The 15,850-nt window shown below is 38.7% G+C and overlaps 2 protein-coding genes across 2 annotated transcripts in view; one reads left to right on the forward strand and one right to left on the reverse strand.

The window, feature by feature from the left end:
• Nucleotides 1-15,782, reverse strand: part of LOC134853265 (tumor protein p63-regulated gene 1-like protein) — a 429,513-nt gene extending 413,731 nt beyond the window's left edge. The window contains exon 1 of the mRNA XM_063869240.1: nt 15,763-15,782. The gene's annotated coding sequence lies outside the window, so the exon portion shown is untranslated. The remainder of the gene's footprint in view (nt 1-15,762) is intronic.
• The window catches only part of LOC134853548 (tumor protein p63-regulated gene 1-like protein), a 454,277-nt gene that overhangs the window by 393,042 nt on the left and 45,385 nt on the right, over nt 1-15,850 (forward strand). The window lies entirely within an intron of this gene.

Raw genomic sequence — 15,850 nt, forward strand, 5'->3', positions numbered from 1 at the left:
GAAGAAATTGAAACTATTTTTTACAAATTTTTGCAAAGCTGGCGACAGAGTTGATATTGGAATTTTGTTACAAAAATTGTTTTCAACAGGATTTAGGGGTAGACTCGTAGAATCTTACAAACAGGCACCAAATTGTTCGAATAAATGGCAAAGAGTCTTCAAGAGAAAAAGTTACCAGTAGAGTGCTACAGGGTAGCACATTGGGTCCTTTGTTTTTTTTCTGGTCTTTATTAACGACCTACCAGATTACTGTGTAAATCTTAAAACTATGTTACTTGCAGACAATGCTAAACTCATCAGTTCTGGTCAGGCACAAGAACAAACCCAAAGTGACAAATACAATGTGAACAAATACAATGTGTTTAATTGGACCATCGACAATAATATGCGCTTCAATTTAGACAAATGTACTTTTCTAAAATTAGGAAAAAATGCAAATGATTTTTACTTCAACGGATTCAAGATCAAGGAAATAGAAGTACAAAAAGACCTCGGCTTGAAAATATCAAGTGATTAAAACTGGAATATCTACATAGACAATGCATGCAGGAAAGCAAACAGTGTTTTTTTAATGATAAAACGGAATACAAACAATCTGAGTCGTACTGCAAAATTGAACCTTTATAAATCTATGGTAGTCCCGGTTTTAACATACGCCAGCCCCTGCTATGGATCGAGCAAGTATGTCACAAATGAACTTGAGACTATTCAAAAAAGAGTCGTCAAATGGATTTTTCCTGGAACATTGGCATACAAAGAAACAATTGCTCAATTGCAAATTTTACCGCTTCCTATGTATATTTAGATAAATAATATTTTGCTGCTTTCAAAAATTGAATACAAAGATATGCATTTGAATGTTCCCAAACTAACAGAGTCCTCTCGCGGTGTAATCCTTCAGCTCAAACGGCCTTAACATCTGAAGGCTGAACAAAATTTCTTCTATCAAACTTGCAGACTGGTCAATACTTTAAAGATAGACGTGAGGGTTTAGTGTGGTCTCAAACGGCTACTACTGAGGAAATTCTGGTTGAAAATTGGAGAATATAATGAAGTTGACAAGTGCACGTGGAAAATTGGGTGCGATTGTGCGGCGAACAACTACCGCAGCAAGCCGTACATATGACGGTACAATGAAGGGGCCAGGACCCCATGTGGAAACACAGAAGCCATCCTACTACTACAACTACTACTTCTACTACTACTACTACTACTACTACTACTACTACTAAAGAACTTGTGTGAAAAACTTTGGAACATCATCCTTTGGCACAACGTGTTAAACAACACAATTGACAAACACAGACTGAACGCTCAGAAAGCAGAAAAAGTCCCGAATCTGATCAATACGCTCAGGAAACATACCTGGCGATTTAAGGCGATTATTTATTGCCAAAGAGAAAACGCGAAACATATTTTTGCAGAATTGAGAATATTGAATACTCTAGTATTACCAGCCGGAAAGAAATTAATTTCAAGTCGCAATTTGAAAGAGTGGTGGTACCAACAAGACCTCAGGAAAATACATCCCTCAACGAACTTGGAAAGAAAGTTTTTGGAAACGATTCTTCAGCGGTTCACAAACCTTGAATCTCTCGTCAAGAAATATTGTCACTGCTCAAAAAAAAGCAAATCAAAGAAGAGAAGCGAAAAAAAGGTCAAGAGAAGCAGGCCTCAAAAGAAGAATAAGAAGAAAACAAAGGAGAGAAGCGAAAAAAAGACCAAGAGAAGCAGGCCTCAAAAGTAGAATAAGAAGATAAACAACAAAAAGTAAGGTTAGATTATCTTTTTTATAGATTTTACTCTAGTAGCTACCTGGAACTTAGTTGTTTTGGAGCGGCCTAGGTGAAGTCTGTAGAAATGAGTAACCATACTATGAGAAATGTAAACAAATCACAGGCCAATGATGCCTGGATTTGTGCTGGTTGTAAAAAAAAATTCGGAGATCCAATGGATCATGTAATGGAACGCAATGACTTCGCCAAACATTTATGTGCAAAACGATGAAAAATGCCATCGGCAGTTTACAAATTCATGTCTAAAACAAAGGCATATGGTGTTGTGACACATGTACACCCGAAGTAAAAAGCCTAATTAAGGGTGCAACCGCTCCAAAAATGAATCCGGAGATAAGTAAGTTGAGAAACGACCTGGATAAGACGGTTAATTTTGTGAAGAGTCTAGTGGAGGACTTCTACTACTTCATGAATGGAACGAAAACCAAATCACAGCCAACAATGGGATCAAGCACAGTGAAAGAAAATGCCTGGAAAGTAGAGCCTCAGGTCACCAAACCCCTGAAAGACATAAGTTTGGAAGCTGGAGCAGAACAAAAACGGGAAGAACCTAACCCTGATCAAGAGAACAGAGCGAGGCCCCTCCCACTGAAAATCACTCTAGACTCACCGGAGGATGCGGAATTCATGATGAAAAAATGACTAAACTGAAGTTTGCTGAAGACGAAATCAGACAACTAAGAGTCACTTCTGATAGGAGCATCAACGAGAGAGAAAGTGTCCGTTTTCTAGTGCAAGGGGTAAAAAACTTAACAACAGAGGAACCCGGGAACTTCATACACATTGTCAGAGGGAACAAAATCATCAAAGTAAAGAAAAGAGAGATAGGAAAATTGCAAAGAACAACGCCGGAAACAGAGAACATTTTGAGCTCTGGTTCGGGAATGTAGACACAATAACTCCTGATAATTTCATTGAACTACAAGTACTACTACAACAAGCAAATATGTTACCACACTTCATTGCCCTAAATGAAGCGAAACCCAAGAATTCTGTAATCATGTGGAACCCAATTTGGCACAAACTCGACTGCTACAATTTAAAACAAAAAAAAATGAATCCGAACGAGAATAGGAGAGGCATATTGTTTTATACTCGAAAAGAGACATCGACTACAAGGAAACCAACGATGAATCTGGATTTGAGGAACTGCAAGTATACAATCTACTGCTAACAAAGAGAATAGTTGTGATAGCTTTAACCTATCGGAGCCCATCATCTACCCCCAAAAACAACTACAACCTTAACAACTTCTTAAGAAGCATTAGATCCAACCGTTCTAGATACATTGTACTAGGAGACATAAATCACAGAGATGTAGATTGGCAATATATCAGCACGAATCATGACGAGAACAGCAAGGAACACCAAATTATTGAAGCGGTAAAAGATTCTTATCTCGATCAACACTTTGATAGACCAACGCGTGTGACCAAAAACAACGAACCATCACTACTAGATCTCATGCTAGCCGACAAAATCCCGGAACCAACTAGCATAGAATACATCTCCCCGCTGGGTAAGGGTGATCACACACTAATCCAAGCAAAATTTGATCTCGGGACAACAAAGCGATGTAAAGAGAGACTGAATTTCAACAAAGGGAGCTACGTGGAACTCCGATCAGAGTTAAACACCAACATAGTGTATGAAGAATTGCAAACACTAGAGCAAAACTGGGGAAAAATTAAAAGCACTCGTGATTGTGCTGTTAAGAAGTTCATCCCTAAAATTAAAATTTGTATAAATCATAACAAAAAGCCAATGAGACCCAAAGTGAGAGATGCAGTTCGTGAAAAAGAAAAAATTTGGAGAGATGTCAGGAGAGATAAAACACAAGAAAATTATGGAAAACACTCGAAGGCTCGAAACAAAGTCAGGAAACTGACAAGGAACTGTGTTCAAATACACGAAGAAGATATATCAAAAAGCATAAAACAGCAACCTAAAAAATTTTGGAATTATGTCAACAAAAACATTAAATCCACTGGGACGATACCTGCACTCAAAATTAGCGATGATAATTTGGCAAAGACCAACAAGGAGAAAGCGACTGCCCTGTTTGATTTCTTCAAATGAGTTTTCACCATAGAAACACCTGGAAGCTTGGATTTAATGGATCTCCAAGAGCACCAAATATCAGATGATCTATATCTCTCTAAAGAGGAAATACTACAGGAATTTGCAGAGTTAGACACCACATAATCGGTGGGAGCTGACAATGTTCACCCAAAGATTTTGAACGAGTGCCAATGTGAATTAGCTGAATTACTGTGTTCTTTAATAAAACTCCTGGGATAAGGGAGAAATACCCAAAGATTGCAAATTCGCAAATATAACAGCAATAAGAAGACGCAAAAAGTGACCAAAACAATTACAGACTATTAGACTCACATCAATTTGTTGCAAATTAATGAAAAAAGTAATAAGAAGACAACTGTTTGACTTTTTGAGACAAAACAACATCTTATCAGACAAAAAGTATGGTTTCTTACCAGGTCGATCAACGACTCTCCAGTTATTAAAAGCGCTTGACGACTGGACTGCAGAACTTGACAAGGGTTATGAGGTAGACATAGTGTACATCGACTTGCAAAAAGCTTTTGATAGCGTTCCCAACAAAAGACTATTGAACACAATATCCAAGATGGGATCAAAGGGAAAATTTTAAATTTGATCACAGCAATCTTAACGGATTGGAGGCAACGGGTAGTGGTAAACGAAAGCTTTCCGGAGTGGGCACCAGTTGTCAGCGGAGTCCCACAAGGATCTGTCCTGGGAACAATACTTTTTTTGCTATACATCAACTCGATGAGGGGTGGCATTACATCCCCTATGCTTCTATACGCAGATGACACCAAATTTTTCAGATCAATTACTGATGAGACTCAAGAGGGAAAACTACAATTTGACCTGAATGAAATTTCCAATGGGCTAAAATCAGTTTAATGAAGTTCAATCTGACTAAATGTCATACACTCACCCTAACGGCAAGAACGAAACAATCTGAACAGCACTATACCTTAAATGGCGGAAAACCACTACGCAAAGTTGAAGCAGAGAAAGATCTGGGAACGATCGTTGATTCAAGATTACAATACCGTGAGCACATCACCAGAAGACGAAAGTGGCAAACAGTATAGTCGCGATAAACAGGAAAAGTTTCGTGAACCTGACCTCTGAAATTCTAACGAATCTGTACAAAGCCTTAGTAGGAACACATCTGGAATATGCAAATCAGGCATGGAATCCATATCTTAAAAAAGACAAAACTACGATTAAAAATATTCAGCGACGCGCAACAAACTTATTCCAGGTATACGCAGATACAGCTACTCGAAACGACTTCAGATTTTGAAACTACCAATTTTCGAGTATAGACGCAAACGCGGGAGAATGATTGATGTCTTCAAAATTCTGAACGGTCTATAAAATACAGCAGCGACTGAAGGATTTAATACAATCAATGAAAGAGATAAAAGAAGAAACCCTTTCAAGATTGTGACCAAGAAGACCAGAACTACAGCTAGACAAAAATTCCTTACAGTTGCAGCCATGACGAAATGGACGTCCAAGAGAGAGCTGGTCGACAGAGGCCTGGGAGGCCTACAAATCAGAAGTTAACCTTTGAACCTGTAATTGGGTGCTGTCAGAGTACACTCAAAGAATAGTTTTTTGAGTTGTTGAACGTTCGAGGCACCGAAGATGCGTTACACGCTAGTCCTATTTATTAAGTTTATCACATCAATAAGGCTAAATGTGAAAGCTGATCGAAAGTAGTTTGTCTGATGGCCTAAAAACAGTAACATAGTACTGAGCGCTTAAGAGACCAAAAAAACAACTGGCTAGGTCAAGACTGTTAAAACGAGTAGTGTTAAAGCAACACGTGGTGAGATTGCTGTTCATGCAACAAGACTGAAAAAGTCAAAGGAAAAATTTTTTTTTACGTTCTAATACGCTATACAACTATTTTAGCCAAATTGTGGTCTTCGAAAACCAAGATTATGACAGCCTGAAAATATCTCTAACAAATACGTATTGGAAATTCTTCAACAGAAATTTTGCAGAAAACAACTTGTGTGTGTAGAGAAATCTTTGCTGGTGTGGAAACTTCAACCCGCCGGGAAAAATTACGAACTTATAAACGAGGGTTCAAAACCCATGGAGAAATCGTAAAGCCTACCCTACTACTACTACTACTGACGTCAAATTTTTCTGCGCTCCGCCACTGTGTAATGTCGGACGAACCTTACATTTCAGATTTATTGATTGATTCTGCTGAATTGAGCCCTGCTTTTAATGGCTATCGCCGCCACAAGTCTAGAGCTCAGCAGGTGAGTTGGAAATAAACCTCTGCATGAATTAGAGTTAGCATTTCGACAGATTTTTTGCTCCAAATGCTTGAGAACATTTTGAGCTCTGGTTCGGGAATGTAGACACAATAACTCCTGATAATTTCATTGAACTACAAGTACTACTACAACAAGCAAATATGTTACCACACTTCATTGCCCTAAATGAAGCGAAACCCAAGAATTCTGTAATCATGTGGAACCCAATTTGGCACAAACTCGACTGCTACAATTTAAAACAAAAAAAAATGAATCCGAACGAGAATAGGAGAGGCATATTGTTTTATACTCGAAAAGAGACATCGACTACAAGGAAACCAACGATGAATCTGGATTTGAGGAACTGCAAGTATACAATCTACTGCTAACAAAGAGAATAGTTGTGATAGCTTTAACCTATCGGAGCCCATCATCTACCCCCAAAAACAACTACAACCTTAACAACTTCTTAAGAAGCATTAGATCCAACCGTTCTAGATACATTGTACTAGGAGACATAAAACACAGAGATGTAGATTGGCAATATATCAGCACGAATCATGACGAGAACAGCAAGGAACACCAAATTATTGATGCGGTAAAAGATTCTTATCTCGATCAACACTTTGATAGACCAACGCGTGTGACCAAAAACAACGAACCATCACTACTAGATCTCATGCTAGCCGACAAAATCCCGGAACCAACTAGCATAGAATACATCTCCCCGCTGGGTAAGGGTGATCACACACTAATCCAAGCAAAATTTGATCTCGGGACAACAAAGCGATGTAAAGAGAGACTGAATTTCAACAAAGGGAGCTACGTGGAACTCCGATCAGGGTTAAACACCAACATAGTGTATGAAGAATTGCAAAGACTAGAGCAAAACTGGGGAAAAATTAAAAGCACTCTTGATTGTGCTGTTAAGAAGTTCATCCCTAAAATTAAAATTTGTATAAATCATAACAAAAAGCCAATGAGACCCAAAGTGAGAGATGCAGTTCGTGAAAAAGAAAAAATTTGGAGAGATGTCAGGAGAGATAAAACACAAGAAAACTATGGAAAACACTCGAAGGCTCGAAACAAAGTCAGGAAACTGACAAGGAACTGTGTTCAAATACACGAAGAAGATATATCAAAAAGCATAAAACATCAGCCTAAAAAATTTTGGAATTATGTCAACAAAAACATTAAATCCACTGGGACGATACCTGCACTCAAAATTAGCGATGATAATTTGGCAAAGACCAACAAGGAGAAAGCGACTGCCCTGTTTGATTTCTTCAAATGAGTTTTCACCATAGAAACACCTGGCAGCTTGGATTTAATGGATCTCCAAGAGCACCAAATATCAGATGATCTATATCTCTCTAAAGAGGAAATACTACAGGAATTTGCAGAGTTAGACACCACATAATCGGTGGGAGCTGACAATGTTCACCCAAAGATTTTGAACGAGTGCCAATGTGAATTAGCTGAATTACTGTGTTCTTTAATAAAACTCCTGGGATAAGGGAGAAATACCCAAAGATTGCAAATTCGCAAATATAACAGCAATAAGAAGACGCAAAAAGTGACCAAAACAATTACAGACTATTAGACTCACATCAATTTGTTGCAAATTAATGAAAAAAGTAATAAGAAGACTTTTTGAGACAAAACAACATTTATCAGACAAAAAGTATGGTTTCTTACCAGGTCGATCAACGACTCTCCAGTTATTAAAAGCGCTTGACGACTGGACTGCAGAACTTGACAAGGGTTATGAGGTAGACATAGTGTACATCGACTTGCAAAAAGCTTTTGATAGCGTTCCCAACAAAAGACTATTGAACACAATATCCAAGATGGGATCAAAGGGAAAATTTTAAATTTGATCACAGCAATCTTAACGGATTGGAGGCAACGGGTAGTGGTAAACGAAAGCTTTCCGGAGTGGGCACCAGTTGTCAGCGGAGTCCCACAAGGATCTGTCCTGGGAACAATACTTTTTTTGCTATACATCAACTCGATGAGGGGTGGCATTACATCCCCTATGCTTCTATACGCAGATGACACCAAATTTTTCAGATCAATTACTGATGAGACTCAAGAGGGAAAACTACAATTTGACCTGAATGAAATTTCCAATGGGCTAAAATCAGTTTAATGAAGTTCAATCTGACTAAATGTCATACACTCACCCTAACGGCAAGAACGAAACAATCTGAACAGAACTATACCTTAAATGGCGGAAAACCACTACGCAAAGTTGAAGCACAGAAAGATCTGGGAAAGATCGTTGATTCAAGATTACAATACCGTGAGCACATCACCAGAAGACGAAAGTGGCAAACAGTATAGTCGCGATAAACAGGAAAAGTTTCGTGAACCTGACCTCTGAAATTCTAACGAATCTGTACAAAGCCTTAGTAGGAACACATCTGGAATATGCAAATCAGGCATGGAATCCATATCTTAAAAAAGACAAAACTACGATTAAAAATATTCAGCGACGCGCAACAAACTTATTCCAGGTATACGCAGATACAGCTACTCGAAACGACTTCAGATTTTGAAACTACCAATTTTCGAGTATAGACGCAAACGCGGGAGAATGATTGATGTCTTCAAAATTCTGAACGGTCTATAAAATACAGCAGCGACTGAAGGATTTAATACAATCAATGAAAGAGATAAAAGAAGAAACCCTTTCAAGATTGTGACCAAGAAGACCAGAACTACAGCTAGACAAAAATTCCTTACAGTTGCAGCCATGACGAAATGGACGTACAAGAGAGAGCTGGTCGACAGAGGCCTGGGAGGCCTACAAATCAGAAGTTAACCTTTGAACCTGTAATTGGGTGCTGTCAGAGTACACTCAAAGAATAGTTTTTTGAGTTGTTGAAAGTTCGAGGCACCGAAGATGAGTTACACGCTAGTCCTATTTATTAAGTTTATCACATCAATAAGGCTAAATGTGAAAGCTGATCGAAAGTAGTTTGTCTGATGGCCTAAAAACAGTAACATAGTACTGAGCGCTTAAGAGACCAAAAAAACAACTGGCTAGGTCAAGACTGTTAAAACGAGTAGTGTTAAAGCAACACGTGGTGAGATTGCTGTTCATGCAACAAGACTGAAAAAGTCAAAGGAAAAATTTTTATTTACGTTCTAATACGCTATACAACTATTTTAGCCAAATTGTGGACTTCGAAAACCAAGATTATGACAGCCTGAAAATATCTCTAACAAATACGTATTGGAAATTCTTCAACAGAAATTTTGCAGAAAACAACTTGTGTGTGTAGAGAAATCTTTGCTGGTGTGGAAACTTCAACCCGCCGGGAAAAATTACGAACTTATAAACGAGGGTTCAAAACCCATGGAGAAATCGTAAAGCCTACCCTACTACTACTTCTACTGACGTCAAATTTTTCTGCGCTCCGCCACTGTGTAATGTCGGACGAACCTTACATTTCAGATTTATTGATTGATTCTGCTGAATTGAGCCCTGCTTTTAATGGCTATCGCCGCCACAAGTCTAGAGCTCAGCAGGTGAGTTGGAAATAAACCTCTGCATGAATTAGAATTAGCATTTCGACAGATTTTTTGCTCCAAATGCTTGACAATTTAGTGCTAACGTGAAGAGTTGAGTAGACGAGGTTGAATTATAAGTTATCGAACTTAAACTGGTATTTGACAAACATGAACTGAAAGTACAAAATATTCGGTAAAAAATCACATGGTGAGAGAAAGAAAGCACAAAATGTGTAGTGAAATGTCACGTGATGAGTATGTTTGTTAGTCGTTGTAAATTTTTGGAACACTCATGTCAGATCAAAACGACAGAAGGCATTGAGACTGAATCGCGTCATCAGATGATGATTCATGAAAAAAGACCGAGAAGTTCTTTCATCGCGTTGAGGAATCCGTCAACAAGTTGATCCGTCTTGCTGTAGGCATCTTCGTTCCTCTCGAGTCTTCCCAGAGAAGAGTCAAGGAATTTCTTTTAAAGAGAACTGTGTCAACTTTTGATCAACTGAACTCTTGTTCATGGTGCTTGAAGTGCACTGCATTTTTTTTTTTGCCTTAATTTACTCAGGAGAATTAATTCTTTCATTATTATGATTATTATTGTGTTACAAGTGAGTCGTCCAATCCTGATGGTGAGCGGCAAAGTGATGCGAGCAATAAGAAAAGGTGTAACGGTATACGCCGACAATACAGGTAGCGATAGCAGCACTACAGGTACTGCTGCCGTCGCTACACATGAAACAACGACAATAGCGACGGGTGGCAAGAAAAATTCAATAGAACCATCACCGCACTCATCCAGACTGCTCTCTCAGAAAGAGTCAGATCTCTACTTTGCCAACAATGTTAGTGTCTACCCCTGTGATGCTATGGATCAAGCAAGTATGTCACAAATGAACTTGAGACTATTCAAAAAAGAGTCATCAAATGGATTTTTCCTGGAACATTGGCATTCAAAGAAACAATTGCTCAATTGCAAATTTACCGCTTCCTATGTATATACAGATAAATAATATTTTGCTGCTTTCAAAAATTGAATACAACGATATGCATGTGAAAATTGGGTGCGATTGTGCGGCGATCAACTGCCGCAGCAATACGTGAAGGGGCCAGGACCCCATGTGGAAACACAGAAGCCATCCTACTACTACTGCTACTACTACTACTACTACTACTACTACTACTACTACTACTACTACTACTAAAAAACTTGAATGAAAAACTTTGGAAATTTTGTAACTACGAACCCTGTAATTGTGATAAACTTATTAGATAGATTTGTCCATTTCAACTTCACATACCGTTAATTTCAGATAAATTGAGCTAGAGGACCGAATCGAACACATTAATAACAAGTCTCACGCCTATATCTTCGTGGGTGAAGAGTGTTGACTGTTAATGGTTGTTATAATCGGAGCCAGCTCCCTGAAAGCAGCAACCGAAGTAGCCCCTAACGATTTGAAGAGATTGTTATCGCGCATCAGCTTTGCACCGAAAGGATTGAGTCTCAACCCCAACTCTATCCACAAAGTTTTGAACCTTGGCTCTCTCTTAGAAAATGGAAAACTACGTAAAGCAAGAGACATCATCCTTTGGCACAACGTGTTAAACAACACAATTGACAAACACAGACTGAACGCTCAGAAAGCAGAAAAAGTCCCGAATCTGATCAATACGCTCAGTAAACATACCTGGCGAATTAAGGCGATTATTTATTGCCAAAGAGAAAACGCGAAACATATTTTTGCAGAATTGAGAACATTGAATACTCTAGTAATACCAGCAGGAAAGAAACTAATTTCAAGTCGCAAACTGAAAGAGTGGTGGTACCAATCAGACCTCAGGAAAACACATCCCTCAACGAACTTGGAAATAAAGTTTTTGGAAACGATTCTTCAGCGGTTCACAAACCTTGAATCACTCGTCAAGAAATATCGTCCACCGCTCAAAAAAAGATAATCAAAGAAGAGAAGCGAAAGAAAAACCAAGAGAAGCAGGCCTCAAAAGAAGAATAAGAAGAAAACAAAGAAGAGAAGCGAAAGAAAGACCAAGAGAAGCAGGCCTCAAAATTAGAATAAGAAGATGAACAACAAAAAGTAAGGTTAGATTATCTTTTTTATAGATTTTACTCTAGTAGCTACCTGGAACTTAGTTGTTTTGGAGCGGTCCAGGTGAAGTCTGTTAAAATGAGTAACCGTACCAGGAGAAATGTAAACAAATCACAGGCCGATGATGCCTGGATTTGTGTTGGTTGTAAAAAAGAATTCGGAGATCCAAAGGATCATGTAATGGAACGCGATAATTGCGCGAAACATTTATGTGCAAAATGGATAAAAATGCCATCGGAAGTTTACGATTTCATGTCTAAAACAAGGGCATATGGTGTTGAGACACATATACACCCGAAGTAAAAAGCCTAATTAAGGGTGCAACCGCTCCAAAAATGAATCCGGAGATAACTAAATTGAGGAACGACCTGGATAAGACGGTTAATTCCGTGAAGAGTCTAATGGAGGACTTCTACTACTTCATGAATGGAACGGAAGCCAACTCACAGCCAACAATGGGATCAAGCACAGTGAAAGATAATGCCTGGAAAGCAGAGCCTCAGGTCACCAAACCATTGAAGACATAGATTTGGAAGCTGGAGCAGAACAAAAACGGGAAGAAGACGACGACTTAAGAAGGGAAAAAAATCTCATTATACACAAAGCCTCGGAAAGCCAGTCAAGCGACTCAAAAGAACGTTATGATGAAGACATGTCAATAATCCAGCAACTATGCTCTAGCATAGAAATTGAACCAACTAAAGTTAAAAACTGTACTCTACTAGGCAAAACCCCGGATCAAGAGAACAGAGCGAGGCCCCTCGCACTGATAATCACTCTAGACTCACCGGGGGATGCGGAATTCATGATAAAAAACTTGACAAAACTGAAGTTTGCCGAAGACGAATTCAGACAACTAAGAGTCACTCCTGATAGGAGCATGAAAGAGAGAGAAAGTGTCCGTTTTCTAGTGCAACGGGCAAAAAACTTAACAGCAGAGGAACCCGGGAACTTCATGCACATTGTCAGAGGGAACAAAATCAACAGAGTTAAAAAAAGAGAGATAGAAAAATTGCAAAGAACAACGCCGGAAACAGAGAGCATTTTGAGCTCTGGTTCGGGAATGTAGAAACATTAACTCCTGATAAAATCATTGAACTACAAGTACTACTACAACAAGCAAATATGTTACCACACTTCATTGCCCTATATGAAGCGAAACCCAAGAATTCTGTAATGCTGTGGAACCCAATTTGGCACAAAATTGACTGCTCAATTTAAAACAAAAAAAGATAAATCCGAACGAAAAGGGGAGAGGCATGTTGTTTTATATTCAAAAAGACATCGATTACAAGGAAACCAACAATGAATCTGGATTTGAGGAACTGCAAGTATACAATCTACTGCTAACAAAGAGAGAAGTTGTGATAGCTTCAACCTATCGGAGCCCATCATCTACCCCCGACAACAACTACAACCTAAACTACTTCTTTAGAAGCTTTAGATCCAACCGTTCTGGATACATTGTACTAGGAGACATAAATCACAGAGATGTAGATTGGCAATATATCAGGACGAATCATGACAAGAACAGCAAGGAACAGCAAATTTTTGAAGCGGTAAAAGATTCTTATCTCGATCAACACTTTGATAGACCAACGCGTGTGACCAAAAACAACGAACCATCGCTACTAGATCTCATGCTAGCCGACAAAACCCTGGAACCAACTAGCATAGAATACATCTCCCTGCTGGGTAAGGGTGATCACACTCTAATCCAAGCAAAATTTGATCTCGGGACAACAAAGCGATGTAAAGAGAGACTGAATTACAACAAAGGGAAGTACGTGGAACTCCGATCAGAGTTAAACACCAACATAATGTATGAAAAATCGCAAACACTAGAGCAAAACTGGGAAAAAATTAAAAGCACTCTTGATTGTGCTGTTAAGAAGTTCATCCCTAAAAATTTAATTCGTACAAATCATAACAAAAAGCCAATGAGACCCGAAGTGAGAGATGCAGTTCGTGAAAAACAAAAAATTTAGAGATGTCAGGAGAAATGAAAAACAAAAAATTATGAAAAATACTCGAAGTCTCGAAACAAAGTCAGGAAATTGACAAGGAATTGTGTTCGAATACATGAAGAAGATATATCAAAAAGCATAAAACAGCGACCTAAAAAGTTTTGGAATTATGTAAACAAAAACATTAAATCCACTGAGACGATACCTGCACTCAAAATTAGCAATGATAATTGAGTAAAGACCAAAAAAGAGAAAGCGACTGCCCTGTCTGATTTCTTCAATTGAATTTTTGCCATAGAAACACCTGGCAGCTTGGATTTAATGGATCTCCAAGAGCACCAAATATCAGATGATCTATATCTCTCTAAAGAAGAAATACTACATGAATTTGCAGAGTTAGACACCACCAAATCGGTGGGAGCTGACAATATTTACCCAAAGATTTTGAACGAATGCCGATGTGAATTAGCTGAATTACTGTGTTCTTTAAGGCAAAACTCCTGGGATAAGGGAGAAATACCCAAAGATTGGAAAGGCGCAAATATAACAGCGATTCCTAAAAAGACGCAAAAAGTGACCAAAACAATTACAGACCTGTTAGCCTCACATCAATCTGTTGCAAATTAATGGAAAAAGTAATAAGAAGACACCTGTTTGACTTTTTGAGACAAAACAACATCTTATCAGAAAAACAAAATGGTTTCTTACCAGGTCGATCAACGACTCTCCAGTTATTAAAAGCACTCGACGACTGGACTGCAGAACTGGACAAGAGTTATGAGGTAGACATAGTGTTTATCGACTTCCCAAAAGCTTTTGATAGCGTTCCCCACAAAAGACTATTGAACACAGTATCCAAAAATGTGATCAAAGGGAAAACTTTAAAGTGGATCACAGCATTTTTAACGGATAGGGGGCAACGGGTAGTGGTAAACTAAAGCTATTCGGAGTGACCACCAGTTGTCAGCGGAGTCCCACAAGAATCTGTCCTGGGAACAATACTTTTTTTGCTATACATCAATTTGATGAGGGGTGGCATTACATCCACTATGCTTCTGTACGCAGATGACGCCAAAATATTCAGATCAACTACTGACGAGACTCAAGAGGGAAAACTACAGTTTGACCTGAATGAAATTTTCAAATGGGCTAAAATCAGTTTAATGAAGTTCATTCTGACTAAATGTCATACACTCACTCTAACGACAAGAACGAAACAATCTGAACGGAACTATACCCTAAATGGCGAAAAACCACTGAATCAGAGAAAGATCTGTAAGTTATCGTTGATTCAAGATTACAATACCATGAGCACATCGCCAAAAAGACGAAAGCGGCAAACAGTATAGTCGCGATAATCAGGAAAAGTTTCGTGAACCTGACCTCTGAAATTCTAACGACCCTGTACAAAGCCTTAGTAAGAGCACATCTGGAGTATGCAAATCAGGCATGGAATCCATACCTGAAAAAAGAAAAAGTTATGATTGAAAATGTTCAGCGACGCGCAACGAAACTTATTCCAGGCATACGTAATTTCAGCTACTCGAAACGACTTCAGACTTTGAAACTACCAATACTCGAGTAAAGACGCAAACGCGGTAGATTGATTGAAGTCTTCAAAATTCTGAACAGTCTATACGATACAGCAGCGACTGAAGGATTTAATACAATCAATGAAAGAGACAAAAGAAGAAACCCTTTCAAGATTGTGACCAAGAAGACCAGAAATACAGCTAGACAAAAATTCCTTACAGTTGCAGCCATCAACGATTGGATTTTGTTACCCGAAACTAATATCAAGCGAGAGGGTACACGTTTTCAAGTCAAGACTAGACAAACCATGGGCGTCTGAAATATATGACGCATCCTTTATGGAATGACGAAATGGATGTCCAAGAAAGAGCTGGTCGACAGAGGCCTGGGAGGCCTACAAATCAGAAGTTAACCTGTGAACCTGCAATTGGGTGCTGTCAGAGTACACTCAAAGAATAGTTTTTTGAGTTGTTGAAAGTTCGAAGCACCGAAAGTGCGTTACACGCTAGTCCTATTTAATAAGTTTATCACATCAAAAAGGCTAAATGTGAAAGCTGATCGAAATCAGTTTGTCTGATGGTCTAAAAATAGTAACTTAG

The sequence above is a fragment of the Symsagittifera roscoffensis genome, chromosome 8, assembly GCF_963678635.1.
Source record: "Symsagittifera roscoffensis chromosome 8, txSymRosc1.1, whole genome shotgun sequence".
Classification (NCBI taxonomy): domain Eukaryota; kingdom Metazoa; phylum Xenacoelomorpha; order Acoela; family Convolutidae; genus Symsagittifera; species Symsagittifera roscoffensis.